General features: G+C 43.0%; 1 protein-coding gene across 4 annotated transcripts in view; it reads right to left on the reverse strand.

Annotated features, from left to right (window-relative positions):
• The window catches only part of LOC134583097 (death-associated protein kinase 2-like), a 64,528-nt gene extending 48,661 nt beyond the window's left edge, over positions 1-15,867 (reverse strand). For 2 of the 4 annotated variants that reach the window (XM_063439871.1, XM_063439868.1), the window contains exons 1-2: positions 15,777-15,867; positions 15,110-15,175 (exon numbers count right to left, since the gene is read on the reverse strand). The gene's annotated coding sequence lies outside the window, so the exon portion shown is untranslated. Of the gene's footprint in view, positions 1-5,883; positions 5,905-15,109; positions 15,176-15,776 lie in introns of those variants that run through there. The other 2 variants (XM_063439870.1, XM_063439869.1) reach the window with 2 other exon arrangements.
• Between the last annotated feature and the right edge of the window lie 1,217 nt (positions 15,868-17,084).

Below are 17,084 nucleotides of genomic sequence, written 5' to 3' on the forward strand. Positions count from 1 at the left end.
TAATACACCCAAACAGAGTACACACGCACACAGATTCTACACACACTCACACAAAGTACACACGCACACAGATAATACACCCAAACAAAGAGTACACACACAGATTATACACACATTCACACAAAGTACACACACACGCACACAGATTATACACACAAACACACAGAGTACAAACACACACACACAAACACACAGAGTACAAACACACTCACACAAAGTACACACACGCACACACCGGAAATGTGACTATTCTGGGACTGACAGTATGACCATAAATGTTTTTTTTAGACTAATTTTTTTTATTTTAAAATTATTAAAGGCTTTCTCTATAAGCTGTGGTCTCCTCCCCCGTGTCCCTAGTGAATTTCAGGAGAATAAAAAAAAATAGGAGTTTCCAGAGGCTTCAGAAATCGTTCATAAATTCCACAATACAGAGCAAACAGGGGATTTATTTGTGAAAAAAGCTCCCAAACAAATTCATTTAGAATGGATTTAAAGCGATCATGTGGGATCTTCGCACAACGTGGAAGCAAACTAAACATCAGGTATGTATTATTTTAATGCTGTATACCTGTATCTTGGCATGGTCAGGGCATTCCATGCAAGTTAACTTAACTACCACAGTGCCACATGCACCCACATGGTACCACGGAAGGAATACCCCAGCAGCCTGTGTGCACCATGGGAAGATGGTACATAGGTGCCAATAGTCCCAACGTTGCTGGGACAGTCCCGCACGGTTTACTTATCTCCGCTGCACTACGCACTTCTATAGACATCACTGCATGGAATGAACAAGAAACATCCCTCCTGTCCCTTCCAGAGAAGTCACAGGGATATTCAATAAAATTTGAATTGAGGGGTGCGTGGCCGACAGAGCAGCTGTACAGATGTGTTTCCACTGAGCTCTGCACCAGAGACACTAAAACGTCACATTTTTGCCACCCTTGGAGCTTTCAGGGGACACATAACAGACACCCCCCAACAGATGACAATATGGGGCGCAGGCACCGAAAAGGTCATATCCGAGAGAGCCCTAAATTGCCAGATATCAGGCTTTCAAATCGAGAGGCCTACTTGGGTAGAGCCGCCTAAGATGGCGCCCGAGACTCGAGAGGAGGATGAGGCCTCTGAGGAATCTTGCGAAGAATCTTGCAGCTCCAGGCACCCAGACCACTTATGCCCATTGGAGTGGTCTGGGTGTCAATCCCATCACCCTTAATCCTGCAAGTGTAATCATTGCTGTTTTTAATAAATAATAATTACCTTGCAGGGTTAACTCCTCCTCTAGTGGCTATCAGAAAGCCACTAGAGGGACTTCTGGGTTCTTAAAACCCGAAAATAGTATTAAAACGACGCTGGACGTCCTCACGCTATGCATGAGGACCTCCAGTGTCGCCAGAATCCCCATAGGAAAGCATTGAATAATGATTTCCTATGGGGAGGTCTAATGCGCACAAGCCTCCATTGCCGCACATGCGCAATAGGTCCCCCCTGCCGGCTGACATCGGCGGTGGAGGAGCCTGGGCGGAGCCTGACCCAGCGCAGAGGGACATCGGCACTGGATTCAGGTAAGTCACTGAAGGGGTTTTTAACCCCTTCAGCAACATAGGATGGGGAGTGGGAGGGAGAGGGGACCTGCAGGATATGTTTTCCTGGCACTGGCACTTTAATTTGATGAATCTGTTTTTAGGACTCTTTCAATCTTCAGTCTCCTAGTTTTTGGTTATTCCATCTTTAGATACTCAGTGAAAAGCCATTTGTTCAAAGAGACCCTTTTCTCATATACAAACAGTGACCGCAAATACTAATATCTGGTGTTTTAGTTTGTACAGTTAATTTGTTTGCAGCATAGAGTCTTATAATTTAGTTCACACGAACGTAAACTATGACCTCATGGCTGCATGGCTTGGTATGGGGCAACTATCCCTGTATATCACCTCACGTCCTGGTCTGAAGAGACTATACAGAACCGGCATAAAAGCCCTGGTCAGGTTTCTTGACAACTCGACTAACAGAGTGCGAATCAAGAGCCCTAGGTTTTGACATGCAGCGCACGTATATGTGTAGTTTATGAACATAAAGACCCACGGTTTATTTAAAAGACCATACGGAAGCATGACCACTTGGTGTCTTAGGGAAACAACGATAAACAGGCAGAGGGGAGACAGGGACAGGGAGCCCTAACTCTAGTCAGAGTGACGTTCCAGACGCAGAGACGTAGCTCGACGCGACTTTCAATGTGCAGTCCTCCCCAATGCAGACACAGACTCTAGATTAAAGTGACTCTGTATGTATCGGCCTGAAAGACACAATGTCAATATGTTCGCTGTGTTCCTTGCTTTGTACCTACCTCTGCTTGCTGCGCCAAGCCATTATTATTGTGTACCCATGTCTTACTTTGTTACTTTTATGGCCACATAATGATCCAGGAGCATACTATTTGTACAAAGACAAATAAAATACAAATACAAAAATGTTTTAATTGAGCAAGGAAATGAAAAATGTAATCGTTGAGCTGAAGGATGTTCGCAATTCAGCTATATTGTCGTCAGATTCATCATTTTCAGGTCAATTAACTTGTTTAGTGATTAATCCAGAAATTAATATTAAAGTAATTGCACACAAAACACTCCCATTTGACGAGCTACATGAAATCTCATACATACCGTTCCCTAGACCTTGTGTCCGTAATCATCATATCATTCTACAGTTTCTGGTTAATAAAAAAAATAAAAATAAAAAATAAAAATTGAATTAAGGCTTCCGACCAGCCTGGACTACCTGTGGGCACCTTGGGCTCTCTACACCACCAGCCAGGCTGCAATCCCAGTGCTGGGAATCAGTACATGCAGCGGTTTATAGACTGATGACATCTGTTTCTGGAGGTTTTAGAAACATTCAGTAATCACAAGATGGCCGTAAATACAGGTATGCTCACTACAGCATAATTTAGTGGCATTATCACATTCATGGTCCGCGTATTTTGGCAAAGTCCTCCCCACAGGTGACGCATCCACTGCATGGCGGAGCCCAGTGAGAGAAAGGGGAGGGGAAAATAATTGCCCAAACTCCGCCTCCTTCTCAGTGCCACCATTTTCCTTTCTTCACGTGCTGGCACAAGTAGTTCATCACTGTGCCGTGGCACATGCGTACAGAATATGGCCGTAGGGGGACGCTCACACAATACGTCCACAAATCCTGCACACAAGCACGCACACACTATAAACAGGGATTACAACTTCCAGTCAGGACTTGCAAGATATTTGCCACTGCAAAGCCATGGAGGGTCCATGGGACACTCACCAGGGGTGAATTAATTATTTATATTCAATATTCAGGCAACTTTGAAACAATGTGTAAAGCTATATATAAAAAAAAGAAATACACAGACACTAGATAGTTATCTAAATATAAACAAATATATTAATGTTAAGAACTGCAAGTAAACATATAATAACAATAATGTAAAGATCTGTGTGTGACCAGTTCGTCTTGTCTGGCTGTACGAGGTAGTCAGCGATTTGCAGAACGTGTTTATGGCGATTCTCAGGCCTGATCTGCAATCCTCGCTGGAAACCATTAATGTGGAATGTGTTCGGGAATGACAGCTATTCTCTACAGATGTTAAAGGGAGAAGCGTTTGCTCAGCAGCAGATAACAAGGACCATTAGCACATTGATAGGGAGCACTGCACAGACAGGGATGTAACCAACGCACCATAACCACCACAAAGACTCGGAATTATAGTACCCTGTTATAGCGTCATTAGAATTCTCATGTGCTCACAGAGCCTAATAGACATCTGAATGCTAATGTATCAGGGAAATATCCTGCAATATCCTGCAGACATTTTCTCAGTGTAGAAAGTCCGATCGCACTGGTCCAATATACAAACTAAAATGTGTTTTGCTGGGAACTCCCAATGTAATGCTTTCAGAGCCAAACCTGCACAGCACGCATGTCTAACTAGGAAAGTTTCATTGTGAGTGTAACGGGCCCCTAGTCCTAGCAGGGACTCTCCTCCACCTGGTTACACCAAATTACAGTCAGACATTTGGAGTTTTTGTCAGTTAACCCAATACACAAGCCAAGCGACAATACACCGCTTTTATCATAATATTTGCATGAAAAGCAATGAAAGCAGAAAAGCCGACATTAAAGACCTTTTCCTCCCTACTGTTGACTGATCTTTTCCTGATAAGATGCAGACAAGCTCTAGAGTCAGCGAGTAAATCCAGATTGCCCTCCGGCCCGCACCCACCCCTCTTTCATCTCTGTGAAACCCCATTTGTAAAAAGTCCTGAAGCCAGTCATGTAAGAGCCCCAGTATAGAGTTACTGCCCCGGGGCATGTTAAGGGTCAGACTCCAGCAAGGCCAGCATTCCTGATCTAACAGAGCCCAACCATACTAAGACATCACCCAGATAATCAGGGAGAATGCTCCACCCAAAGATAGCAGGGTAACTAACACAGGACGTACAGGATACCCTGTAACCAACCGCTACAGCACCTTGATTCAAATTAGCACCAAGTTCTACTAGAGGAGGGTTGCCACATTTCTTGTAAAAAAAATACGGCGTGCTAACTTGATAAATACATGTACGACGTCACAGGATAGAACGTCGATTGTTACATAACTACACACAAAGTCGCAAAGGACAAGAAAAAACAAATTGAAAGGAAAATTACCTAAATCTTAAAAATAAATTAAAAAAACTATGTATGATGCGTGTGCTATTTCTGACTGCATCAGCATGTACACCATGTTTGTGTGTGTCATTGTGTGTATACTGTGTGAGCGTGTATAAGTGTCAACCTTGTCTCAGTGTGTGCATACTCCTAGTTTGTGTATGTATAACAGTGCGTGTATACTCTGAGAGTGTGAGTGTGTGTGTGTGTGTGTACTCCTAGTTTGTGTATGTATATATATAGCAGTGTGTGTGTGTGTGTGTATATAGCAGTGTGTGTATGCTCAGTGTGTGTATATATACTCCTAGTTTGTGTATGTATAGCAGTGTGTGTATATTCTGTGTGTGTGTGTGTGTGTGTGTAGCAGTGCATGTGTGTGTGTATATGTATAGCAGTGTGTGTGTGTATGTGTACGTGTATGTATAGCAGTGTGTGTGTATACTCTGAGTGAGTGTGTGAGTATGTGTATAGCAGTGTGTGTATGTGTATAGCAGTGTGTGTGTACACTCCTAGTTTGTGTATGTACAGTAGTGCATGTATACTCTAAGAGAGTGTGTGTGTGTGTGTGTACTCTTAGTTTGTGTATGTATAGCAGGGCATGTATGTGTGTGTAGCAGTGTGTGTGTGTCTAGCAGTGTGTGTATATTCTGAGTGTTTACGTATATGTATGTGTGTGTGTATATTCTGAGTGTTTATGTGTATGTGTGTATGTATGTGTGTGTGTGTATAGCAGTGTGTGTGTATGTATGTGTGTGTATATTCTGAGTGTTTATGTGTATGTATAGCAGTGTGTGTGTGTATATTTTGAGTGTTTATGTGTATGTATAGCAGTGTGTGTGTGTGTGTGTGTATGTATAGCAGGGCGTGTATCTGTGTGTAGCAGTGTGTGTGTGTCTAGCAGTGTGTGTATATTCTGAGTGTTTATGTGTATGTATGTGTGTGTATAGCAGTGTGTGTATATTCTGAGTGTTTATGTATATGTGTGTATATTCTGAGTGTTTATGTATATGTGTGTATGTATGTGTGTAAAGCAGTGTGTGTGTGTGTGTGTGTGTGTATTCCGAGTGTTTATGTGTATGTATAGCAGTGTGTGTGTGTGTGTATATTCTGAGTGTTTATGTGTATGTATATTCTGAGTGTGTGTATGTGTATGTATAGCAGTGTGTGTGTATATTCTGAGTGTGTACTCACCTGCCCTCCTCAATCCAACAATGGCTTCCACAGCGCTCATGTGGGACCAGCTGAACCTGAATCATGGGATTTAAAGCCGAATCATTGCATGGACTCGGGCTTCTAAAATCCCAGACGGTTTGTGCTGGCGATACCTTGCAGTAAAGTTCACCCCAGATCGGTCACAAACATGACACAGCAGTTCCAAACCCTGCACCACACTTCACATGGTCTGCTGCAATCCTTTCATTGTCCCACGCATGCATTTCACACTGCGCTGCCACTTAAAGGGACACACCCCCAAAAACAAAAACTTACACGAGGCACAGTAAGGGCATACTTCATGTTCTAAGTAAGCAAGTCACAGAGCTCTGCATGACAGCTCTTTAATAAGGTAAGTACATATCCTTGCAGTATACCAAGGGAGCAGATCTAAATAGATTTTACACTGAATATTAGCCAGACCAGAGGTGGGCAATTCAGCCCAGGTTTGATCAGTATCCTCACTAGAACAAAACTGGGAATGCCTACATTCCGGTACTTCGGTTTTCCTGGTGAATGGCCAACCACAACGGATGCAAACCAAGCCAGAAAATCTCTGATCGCCAAGCTGCTGGGCACGTCTAATCCCAGGGAAGACGGCTGAAAGTTTGGCTAAGCTTTAGGGGACACGTAAACAAATATTATTACACAATGAACATTATATATTAAATGCCAGTGTAGCTGTGAATTACCCAATGTAAAGTCACTTTGAACGACACAAAAAACTCAAAATAAACAGAAGTAGTTACAGCTCACCCAGCATATAAAAAGCAACGGCCATATTGGTGTCTGGAGTTGGCTGCATACCGGCCGCTACTCATCGCTCACCCTGCACTGAGCTCACTATAGTGCTCCTTATCTTGTGAGTGATACAATCTGCAGATATAGTGCTCCTTATCTTGTGAGTGATACAATCTGCAGATATAGTGCTCCTTCTCATGTGAGTGATACAATCTGCAGATATAGTGCTCCTTATCATGTGAGTGATCCAATCTGCAGATATATTGCTCCTTCTCATGTGAGTGATACAATCTGCAGATATAGTGCTCCTTATCATGTGAGTGATCCAATCTGCAGATATAGTGCTCCTTATCATGTGAGTGATACAATCTGCAGATATAGTGCTCCTTCTCATGTGAGTGATACAATCTGCAGATATAGTGCTCCTTCTCATGTGAGTGATCCAATCTGCAGATATAGTGCTCCTTATCATGTGAGTGATCCAATCTGCAGATATAGTGCTCCTTATCATGTGAGTGATACAATCTGCAGATATAGTGCTCCTTATCATGTGAGTGATACAATCTGCAGATATAGTGCTCCTTATCATGTGAGTGATACAATCTGCAGATATAGTGCTCCTTATCATGTGAGTGATACAATCTGCAGATATAGTGCTCCTTATCATGTGAGTGATACAATCTGCAGATATAGTGCTCCTTATCATGTGAGTGATACAATCTGCAGATATAGTGCTCCTTATCATGTGAGTGATACAATCTGCAGATATAGTGCTCCTTATCATGTGAGTGATACAATCTGCAGATATAGTGCTCCTTATCATGTGAGTGATACAATCTGCAGATATAGTGCTCCTTATCATGTGAGTGATACAATCTGCAGATATATTGCTCCTTCTCATGTGAGTGATACAATCTGCAGATATAGTGCTCCTTCTCATGTGAGTGATACAATCTGCAGATATAGTGCTCCTTATCATGTGAGTGATACAATCTGCAGATATAGTGCTCCTTATCATGTGAGTGATACAATCTGCAGATATAGTGCTCCTTATCATGTGAGTGATCCAATCTGCAGATATAGTGCTCCTTATCATGTGAGTGATCCAATCTGCAGATATAGTGCTCCTTATCATGTGAGTGATACAATCTGCAGATATAGTGCTCCTTATCATGCGAGTGATACAATCTGCAGATATAGTGCTCCTTATCATGCGAGTGATACAATCTGCAGATATAGTGCTCCTTATCTTGTGAGTGATACAATCTGCAGCTATAGTGCTCCTTATCTTGTGAGTGATACAATCTGCAGATATATTGCTCCTTCTCATGTGAGTGATCCAATCTGCAGATATAGTGCTCCTTCTCATGTGAGTGATACAATCTGCAGATATAGTGCTCCTTCTCATGTGAGTGATACAATCTGCAGATATAGTGCTCCTTCTCATGTGAGTGATCCAATCTGCAGATATAGTGCTCCTTATCATGTGAGTGATCCAATCTGCAGATATAGTGCTCCTTATCATGTGAGTGATCCAATCTGCAGATATAGTGCTCCTTATCATGTGAGTGATACAATCTGCAGATATAGTGCTCCTTATCATGTGAGTGATACAATCTGCAGATATAGTGCTCCTTATCATGTGAGTGATACAATCTGCAGATATAGTGCTCCTTGTCATGTGAGTGATACAATCTGCAGATATAGTGCTCCTTATCATGTGAGTGATACAATCTGCAGATATAGTGCTCCTTATCATGTGAGTGATACAATCTGCAGATATAGTGCTCCTTATCATGTGAGTGATACAATCTGCAGATATAGTGCTCCTTATCATGTGAGTGATACAATCTGCAGATATAGTGCTCCTTATCATGTGAGTGATACAATCTGCAGATATATTGCTCCTTCTCATGTGAGTGATACAATCTGCAGATATAGTGCTCCTTCTCATGTGAGTGATACAATCTGCAGATATAGTGCTCCTTATCATGTGAGTGATACAATCTGCAGATATAGTGCTCCTTATCATGTGAGTGATACAATCTGCAGATATAGTGCTCCTTATCATGTGAGTGATCCAATCTGCAGATATAGTGCTCCTTATCATGTGAGTGATACAATCTGCAGATATAGTGCTCCTTATCATGTGAGTGATACAATCTGCAGATATAGTGCTCCTTATCATGCGAGTGATACAATCTGCAGATATAGTGCTCCTTATCATGCGAGTGATACAATCTGCAGATATAGTGCTCCTTATCATGCGAGTGATACAATCTGCAGATATAGTGCTCCTTATCATGTGAGTGATACAATCTGCAGATATAGTGCTCCTTATCATGTGAGTGATACAATCTGCAGATATAGTGCTCCTTCTCATGCGAGTGATACAATCTGCAGATTGCATCATATTTTATGCAGATTTTTTACAGATGTGAATATTACTAAATTAAGAGGAAGATTTCCTTTTACTTTCACCGTCTATTGAAGCTTTAGAGGAGCAGTAAAGGGTCACGATCCTGAATAAAACACATTGCATTACAGTTGTTTTGATCATTAAGTAAGCAACAGAATATAGAATACCAAGCCAAGAGACTTTCCAGTCTTCCTCTGACATATCACAATCAGCACATCGCTCCCACTTCATAAAATACAAATCAGCCTCCTTCGATCCAGAGCATTACTTATAAAGGGGTTATTCTTCAACGAGGACTCGTGGGAACTGATGGAATTTCACAAACAAAGCCAAAACATCTCAAATTCCACTCAACTGATATGTTTTTCCATGTATTGTCACCTAAACTCTGCAATACAATTGAAACCTGCAAAATAAGGTTAATAGAGGCAGTCATCTTGCTTGGCAAGAAGACTACACCTATCATTTCAAAGGACAGAGTGAACTCACCTGCTCAGTTTATTCAGTAAACCTCAAATTGTAGTGAATAATAAAACGAATGAAAAATTGGGCAGGAATTTTGATTTTTAATTCACTGCAATTCAGTTGGGGATTTAACCTCATATTTTCGCATATCTTGTGACGACGGTGATTTTACAAGTACGGATGCATATTAGAATTTTTTTTTAAAAATAAGTAGAAAAAAATAGACTAAGAAGAAGTTTATTGAACGAGTGAAATGCACTGGGAATGAAGTGGTTTTGGTGCCCTGTCCTTTTACAGAGGAGCTTGCCAGAGAGAAGGTCAGATTCTCAGTGCTGGTTACAAAGCGACGGGCAAGTTCAGAGTAAGAACTTGCCATTCATGAGATTCGAGTCATCTTCCAAAACAGGCATTTTACGGTCTGACACGCCAAGTTATATAATTACCATTTCTAGCATTCCACGGATATTTATTGGGTTTGCAATATGATGAAGGATCTAAACATGGAATCTGGCAAAACCACAAATACAACTACATAATACACCGCTGATCGAAAATAGAAACACAACTCACCTTCCAAGATCTTAAAACAGCGACACCGAGAGCAGCCGATGACGGGTGCAAGAGACCCGCTCACTGGTGCACGATATCCTGCCTTATTTCAGGTTTAGTTTAAATGACTGTAAATTGTTCCTTAGACCAATAAAGATATCAGATTTCACAGAGTTTTATGGTTTATTGTACATATTGCTTGTGTTTACATGTCTGTATCTCTCCAAGTCCTTGAGATCTGATCAGTCCTTTGTCCTGTATACACATTGTATATATGAGTCACACACTGCCTGCACCGCCGCAGTGACATCACTGGCTATTACCCAGTATATTTAATAATTCCCACCCCCAGCGCCAGCCGCCATCACGCCCGTAACGCACCGTATACAGAATGTTTGTGTTGCCATGACAAGGTGCGTGAGCCAACGATAAGACCAGTATTTAGTACATGGTACACAACGAGCGCATATTTTGTTCCTAATACATTCCAAGCACCTCTTGGCGTAGATCTACGCACAACATAACAGAGTCTGTAACAATAAACAGACATATAGAAAAGCCAATCAGCAAAACATAAAATAATGATTTTTTACATACTGCGTTTTAGAATGGCAAAATGTGCGTCAGGAAAGCTGCCAATTAATTTGTCTTAACACCTTTAAAAGTGCGTACACAAGTTCACAAGGGGTGCCCTCACACACCTCAACAGACGCCCCCACTCCCTCCCCCCCCCCCCCCCAAAGTCTCCAGTCCTTTAAAAAAAAAAAAAAGAAATTGGATTATTGATTAGCTCTTTTCCCTACTGTATATGTCACCAGTCTACAATTAAATATAATAAAATGTTTGTTTATTGCTGAGGACCTCTATATAAAAGTGCCATTTCAGAGAGTACACCAGTCACGGTGATTGTCTACATGTCATCAAACGTTTACACATAGAACCAGGAATCTGAGAAATATCTGAGAATTGCAAATCGTTGTCCAAAATGGGCAAGAACGGTCCTTATAATGCTATTCTCACCTAAAATCTATAACACAATTTCTGTAGTGAATTTTAAACGCGCTATTTATGGGCTAAACAAACTGTATTGTGAAAACGCACCACAGTGTCGGATTAAATTGGAAGCGTTTTATTTGTAAATATTTAGTATCAAGTTGCAGCGTATAAAAACAAACATTGTGTAAGACTGATTGTAAAGCAATCAAACATCCCACTTGTTAATGGCAGGGGTAACATGGTCGGATTTCAGAACGCAGCCGATGTACATGTTTATTGAACACCGTGTATAGCGCACATTGCTGGAATGAAAGGGTTTGCAAACAGAACATTGATTTTCCCTCCCACCATTCTTTGGGATCAGTTCCTGACAGTTAATACAGCAGATATTAGCCTTATAAGCAGGGACCCAACACAGTAAAGGAGGAGACTATATTTAAAAGAAGAAAAACTACCACAACAAGAGGACATAGTCTTAAATTAGAGGGGCAAAGGTTGAAAAATAATATCAGGAAGTATTACTTTACTGAGAGGGTAGTGGATGCATGGAATAGCCTTCCAGCTGAAGTGGTAGAGGTTAACACAGTAAAGGAGTTCAAAGGACCAGGACCACTATAGGCACCCAGACCACTTCAGCTTAATGAAGTGGTCTGGGTGCCAGGTCCAGCTAGGGTTAACCCATTTTTTTTATAAACATAGCAGTTTGTGAGAAACTGCTATGTTTATAATAGGGTTAATCCAGCCCCCAAATCCTCTAGTGGCTGTCTCACTGACAGCCGCTAGAGGCGCTTGCGTGATTCTCACTGTGAAAATGAGTGAGAGTGAGAGCACGCAAGCGTCCATAGGAAAGCATTGTAAATGCTTTCCTATTAGACCGGCTGAATGCGCGCGCAGCTCTTGCCGCGTCTGCGCATTCAGCCGAAAGGGAGGATCGGAGGCGGAGAGGAGGAGGAAGAGAGCTCCCCGCCCGGCGCTGGAATAAAGGTAAGGAAACGAGTATATTTTCCTGGCACTATAGTGGTCCTTTAAGCATGTGTGGGATAGGCATAAGGCTATCCTAACTATAAGATAAGGCCAGGGACTAATGAAAGTATTTAGAAAATTGGGCAGACTAGATGGGCCAAATGGTTCTTATCTGCCGTCACATTCTATGTTTCTATGTTTCTATGTTTCTCATTGTAATAGTCATTCTCCAATTATAAAATTAGTGCAGTGACCTTTTCAATAATAATTATAGTCTGCAAACCCCCTTCATCAGACTCTTCTTGGAGTATGGCGGTCTCTGTCACCCCACGGAGGGCAAGGCTGATACAGTAAGTGTTTATTGGGGGCAGTTACAGGGCTGATACAGTAAGTGTTTATTGGGGGCAGTTACAGGGCTGATACAGTAAGTGTTTATTGGGGCAGTTACAGGGCTGATACAGTAAGTGTTTATTGGGGGCAGTTCCAGGGACTGCAGACAGGGCTGATACAGTAAGTGTTTATTGGGGGCAGTTATAGGGACTGCAGACAGGGCTGATACAGTAAGTGTTTATTGGGGGCAGTTACAGGGCTGATACAGTAAGTGTTTATTGGGGGCAGTTATAGGGACTGCAGACAGGGCTGATACAGTAAGTGTTTATTGGGGCAGTTATAGGGCTGATACAGTAAGTGTTTATTGGGGGCAGTTACAGGGCTGATACAGTAAGTGTTTATTGGGGCAGTTATAAGGCTGATACAGTAAGTGTTTATTGGGGGCAGTTATAAGGCTGATACAGTAAGTGTTTATTGGGGGCAGTTACAGGGCTGATACAGTAAGTGTTTATTGGGGCAGTTATAGGGCTGATACAGTAAGTGTTTATTGGGGCAGTTACAGGGCTGATACAGTAAGTGTTTATTGGGGGCAGTTACAGGGACTGCGGACAGGGCTGATACAGTAAGTGTTTATTGGGGCAGTTACAGGGACTGCGGACAGGGCTGATACAGTAAGTGTTTATTGGGGCAGTTACAGGGCTGATACAGTAAGTGTTTATTGGGGGCAGTTCCAGGGACTGCAGACAGGGCTGATACAGTAAGTGTTTATTGGGGGCAGTTATAGGGACTGCAGACAGGGCTGATACAGTAAGTGTTTATTGGGGGCAGTTACAGGGACTGCAGACAGGGCTGATACAGTAAGTGTTTATTGGGGGCAGTTACAGGGACTGCAGACAGGGCTGATACAGTAAGTGTTTATTGGGGGCAGTTACAGGGACTGCGGACAGGGCTGATACAGTAAGTGTTTATTGGGGCAGTTACAGGGACTGCGGACAGGGCTGATACAGTAAGTGTTTATTGGGGGCAGTTACAGGGACTGCGGACAGGGCTGATACAGTAAGTGTTTATTGGGGGCAGTTACAGGGACTGCAGACAGGGCTGATACAATAAGTGTTTATTGGGGGTAGTTATAGGGACTGCAGACAGGGCTGATACAGTAAGTGTTTATTGGGGCAGTTACAGGGCTGATACAGTAAGTGTTTATTGGGGGCAGTTACAGGGACTGCAGACAGGGCTGATACAGTAAGTGTTTATTGGGGGCAGTTACGGGGACTGCAGACAGGGCTGATACAGTAAGTGTTTATTGGGGGCAGTTACGGGGACTGCAGACAGGGCTGATACAGTAAGTGTTTATTGGGGGCAGTTACGGGGACTGCAGACAGGGCTGATACAGTAAGTGTTTATTGGGGGCAGTTACAGGGACTGCAGACAGGGCTGATACAGTAAGTGTTTATTGGGGGCAGTTACAGGGACTGCAGACAGGGCTGATACAGTAAGTGTTTATTGGGGGCAGTTACAGGGACTGCAGACAGGGCTGATACAGTAAGTGTAATTCGTCATATTTTAGTATGATAAATACAACAGGTTTTTTCAAACAATTGCGTACACACTTTAAATTGCCTCGGGGGCCAGGTGTGGGATATGACCCCTGGGTTTAAAAAAAAAAAAAAACACAACAGGAAGAATTTGCTTTTCAATATTCAAAGTGTTATTATGCAAGACATCTGCAAACAGAAACTCAGTGTCCAGCATTTAAAAATGACATAACCTGCTAAAACATGCAAAGTTAAAAAAAACAACAACAGTCAGTGCACAAACTTTATCTACATTTTATTTTCCCAAATTTAGAGTGCAGACCCCCACACTAAGCTCTGTCTGATATTATGAGAGTGCAGACCTCCATACTAAGCTCTGTCTGATATTATGAGAGTGCAGACCCCCATACAGAGCTCTGTCTGAAGGATTAGAGTGCAGACCCCCATACAGAGCTCTGTCTGAAGGATTAGAGTGCAGACCCCCATACTGTCTGATATTATGAGAGTGCAGACCTCCATACTAAGCTCTGTCTGATGGATTAGAGTGCAGACCACCATTCTAAGCTCTGTCTGAAGGATTAGAGTGCAGACCACCATACTAAGCTCTGTCTGAAGGATTAGAGTGCAGACCCCCATACTGTCTGGTATTATTAGAGTGCAGACCCCCATACTGTCTGGTATTATTAGAGTGCAGACCCCCATGCTGTCTGGTATTATTAGAGTGCAGACCCCCATACTGTCTGGTATTATTAGAGTGCAGACCCTCAGACTGTCTGATATTATGAGAGTGCAGACCACCATACTGTCTGATATTATGAGAGTGCATACCCCCATAGTAAGCTCTGTTTGATATTATGAGAGTGCAGACCACCATACTGTCTGGTATTATTAGAGTGCAGACCCCCATACTGTAGATATTATTAGAGTGCAGACCCCCATACTGTAGATATTATTAGAGTTCAGACCCCTATACTGTCTGGTATTATTAGTGTGCAGACCCCCATACTGTAGATATTATTAGTGTGCAGACCCCTATACTGTAGATATTATTAGTGTGCAGACCCCCATACTGTAGATATTATTAGTGTTAAGTAAATGTCTGCTATAATTCGATATTAAACTGACTGTATAAGAAGCTGTAGCAGTAAGACAAGCTGTTGACCCATTAAGCACAATACAGAACCCATGGTAGATCTGTCTGACTTACCCCAGCCCTGGTCAGAGAGCAGCTTGTGATGTGAAGAGGAGTCAGTGAGGATCCACTCCTTAATTCCTGGAATTTGGGGAATAGAGGGGGTGTGTTTACAAACATGTCCCCTCCCAAAACGGTCTGCCGTGTCCAGAGCTGCAAGTATTGTGCAACAGTATCAAACCCACCTCCCCCTAATCACTTTCACCTGGGAAATTCCTCCCTGTCCCAGGATTGGGAGGGGGAGGTAGGGGTCACTGTGTGAAGCGGGATCCCCCCAGGGTAACAGAGAGGCAGGGCAGGTAAAGCTGCAGTAAAAGGTGGAACTGATAACATTGATATCCTGTCTTCCCCAGAGTGCTGTGCCAGGGGGCAGTGGAGTTAAGTGGGGGTTGTGCCAGGGGGCAGTGGAGTTGGGTTGGGGCTGTGCCAGGGGGCAGTGGAGTTGGGTTGGGGCTGTGCCAGGGGGCAGTGGAGTTGGGTTGGGGCTGTGCCAGGGGGCAGTGGGGGCTGTGCCAGGGGGCAGTGGAGTTGGGTTGGGGCTGTGCCAGGGGGCAGTGGAGTTGGGTTGGGGCTGTGCCAGGGGGCAGTGGAGCTGGGTGGGGGCTGTGCCAGGGGGCAGTGGAGTTGGGTTGGGGCTGTGCCAGGGGGCAGTGGGGGCTGTGCCAGGGGGCAGTGGAGTTACCTGATCAATGCCATGGCTGGGCTCCCCATGCTCACTGCAGCAGGCTGTCAGATAGTCCTTTTTGTGTGAATGGTTTGGAGGGAAGGGGAGGAGGTACTGCATTGTGATGTTTATTAAGAAACCAGGAAGGGACTGAGCTCTTAAAGGTGCAGCCTCTTACCTTCTGTTTATACGTAAGGGCTGGTGATAAATGGCATTTAATGTTCTGGGCTAATCAAACTGTGTGCACTAAGCTGGTATACCACTAGATTGCAAGCTCTGGGGGCAAACATCGAGAGCACACCACTAGAATGCAAGCTGGTTTGTTTCCAACTACCGATAGCAGGAGTTACCTGATACTATTAGAGTGCAAGCTCTTTGGGTCAGGGCCCTGTCTCCCATTATTCCATTAGAATGCACTCTTTGCACATGGCTATCATTCTACCACTAGACGGTAACCACAGACAATATATAATAATAACATGCCATTAGACTGCAAGCTCGGTGGGACACTGTCTCATTATACCCTTAGTTCTAAGCTATGTGGGACTTTTTATTCACATTATTCCATTAGACTGCAAGCTGTGTGGGACAATATTTCTCATTATTTGGAATGATTAAGCTCCCTGGGGTAATTTTTTGTCATTACATTGTAAGCTCCTTGACACAGTCTCTATTCTATTAAACTGAATAATAAATTAGGATGGTGTCTCTCAGCTCCTCGGACAAGCCTCCTGGTATGCAACCTTTTTATAGCTGCAAGAAAACGTTGATCATTAGATTGTAAGCTTTTTGCATCAGAGTGGACGCTATACTCCTATTAACTCATCTGACCCCTCCACCGATACAGAAAACACTGGCTTTATCCTAATTCATTCCAGACCTCACTTGTTTTCCCCTTTCAGCAAATTGAGCAACTGTTTTGTTCCTAAAATACCAGAAACACATCTGGATCAGTTAACCATTTCTGAACCGCGTCTGGCCAATAAATCCTCCTTTAGATCCTGCACAGACATATCCCAAAAAGGCTTTCAAAGGAGTACAATAGTTTTACAAAAGGCGGTATGTTATGTAGCGTGAAATTATACGCAGTGCCATTGCAAATAGTGTGTAAAAGATCATTGTTTCCTGACCCCTTCACATTGCGTCATTTGTGTTTTTACTAAAGATAATAGGGGCTTATTCACTAAACTGTTAAGTCTAATAGTCAGCAGTCTGTTTGTGTGTATTCTGCACTCTGTGTGTTACATAGTTACATAGCTGAAAAGAGACTTGCGTCAATCAAGTTCAGCCTTCCTCACATATAAAACCCAGTTTGAAGCACAATTT

Source organism: Pelobates fuscus, chromosome 13 (genome assembly GCF_036172605.1).
Source record: "Pelobates fuscus isolate aPelFus1 chromosome 13, aPelFus1.pri, whole genome shotgun sequence".
Taxonomy (NCBI): Eukaryota; Metazoa; Chordata; class Amphibia; order Anura; family Pelobatidae; genus Pelobates; species Pelobates fuscus.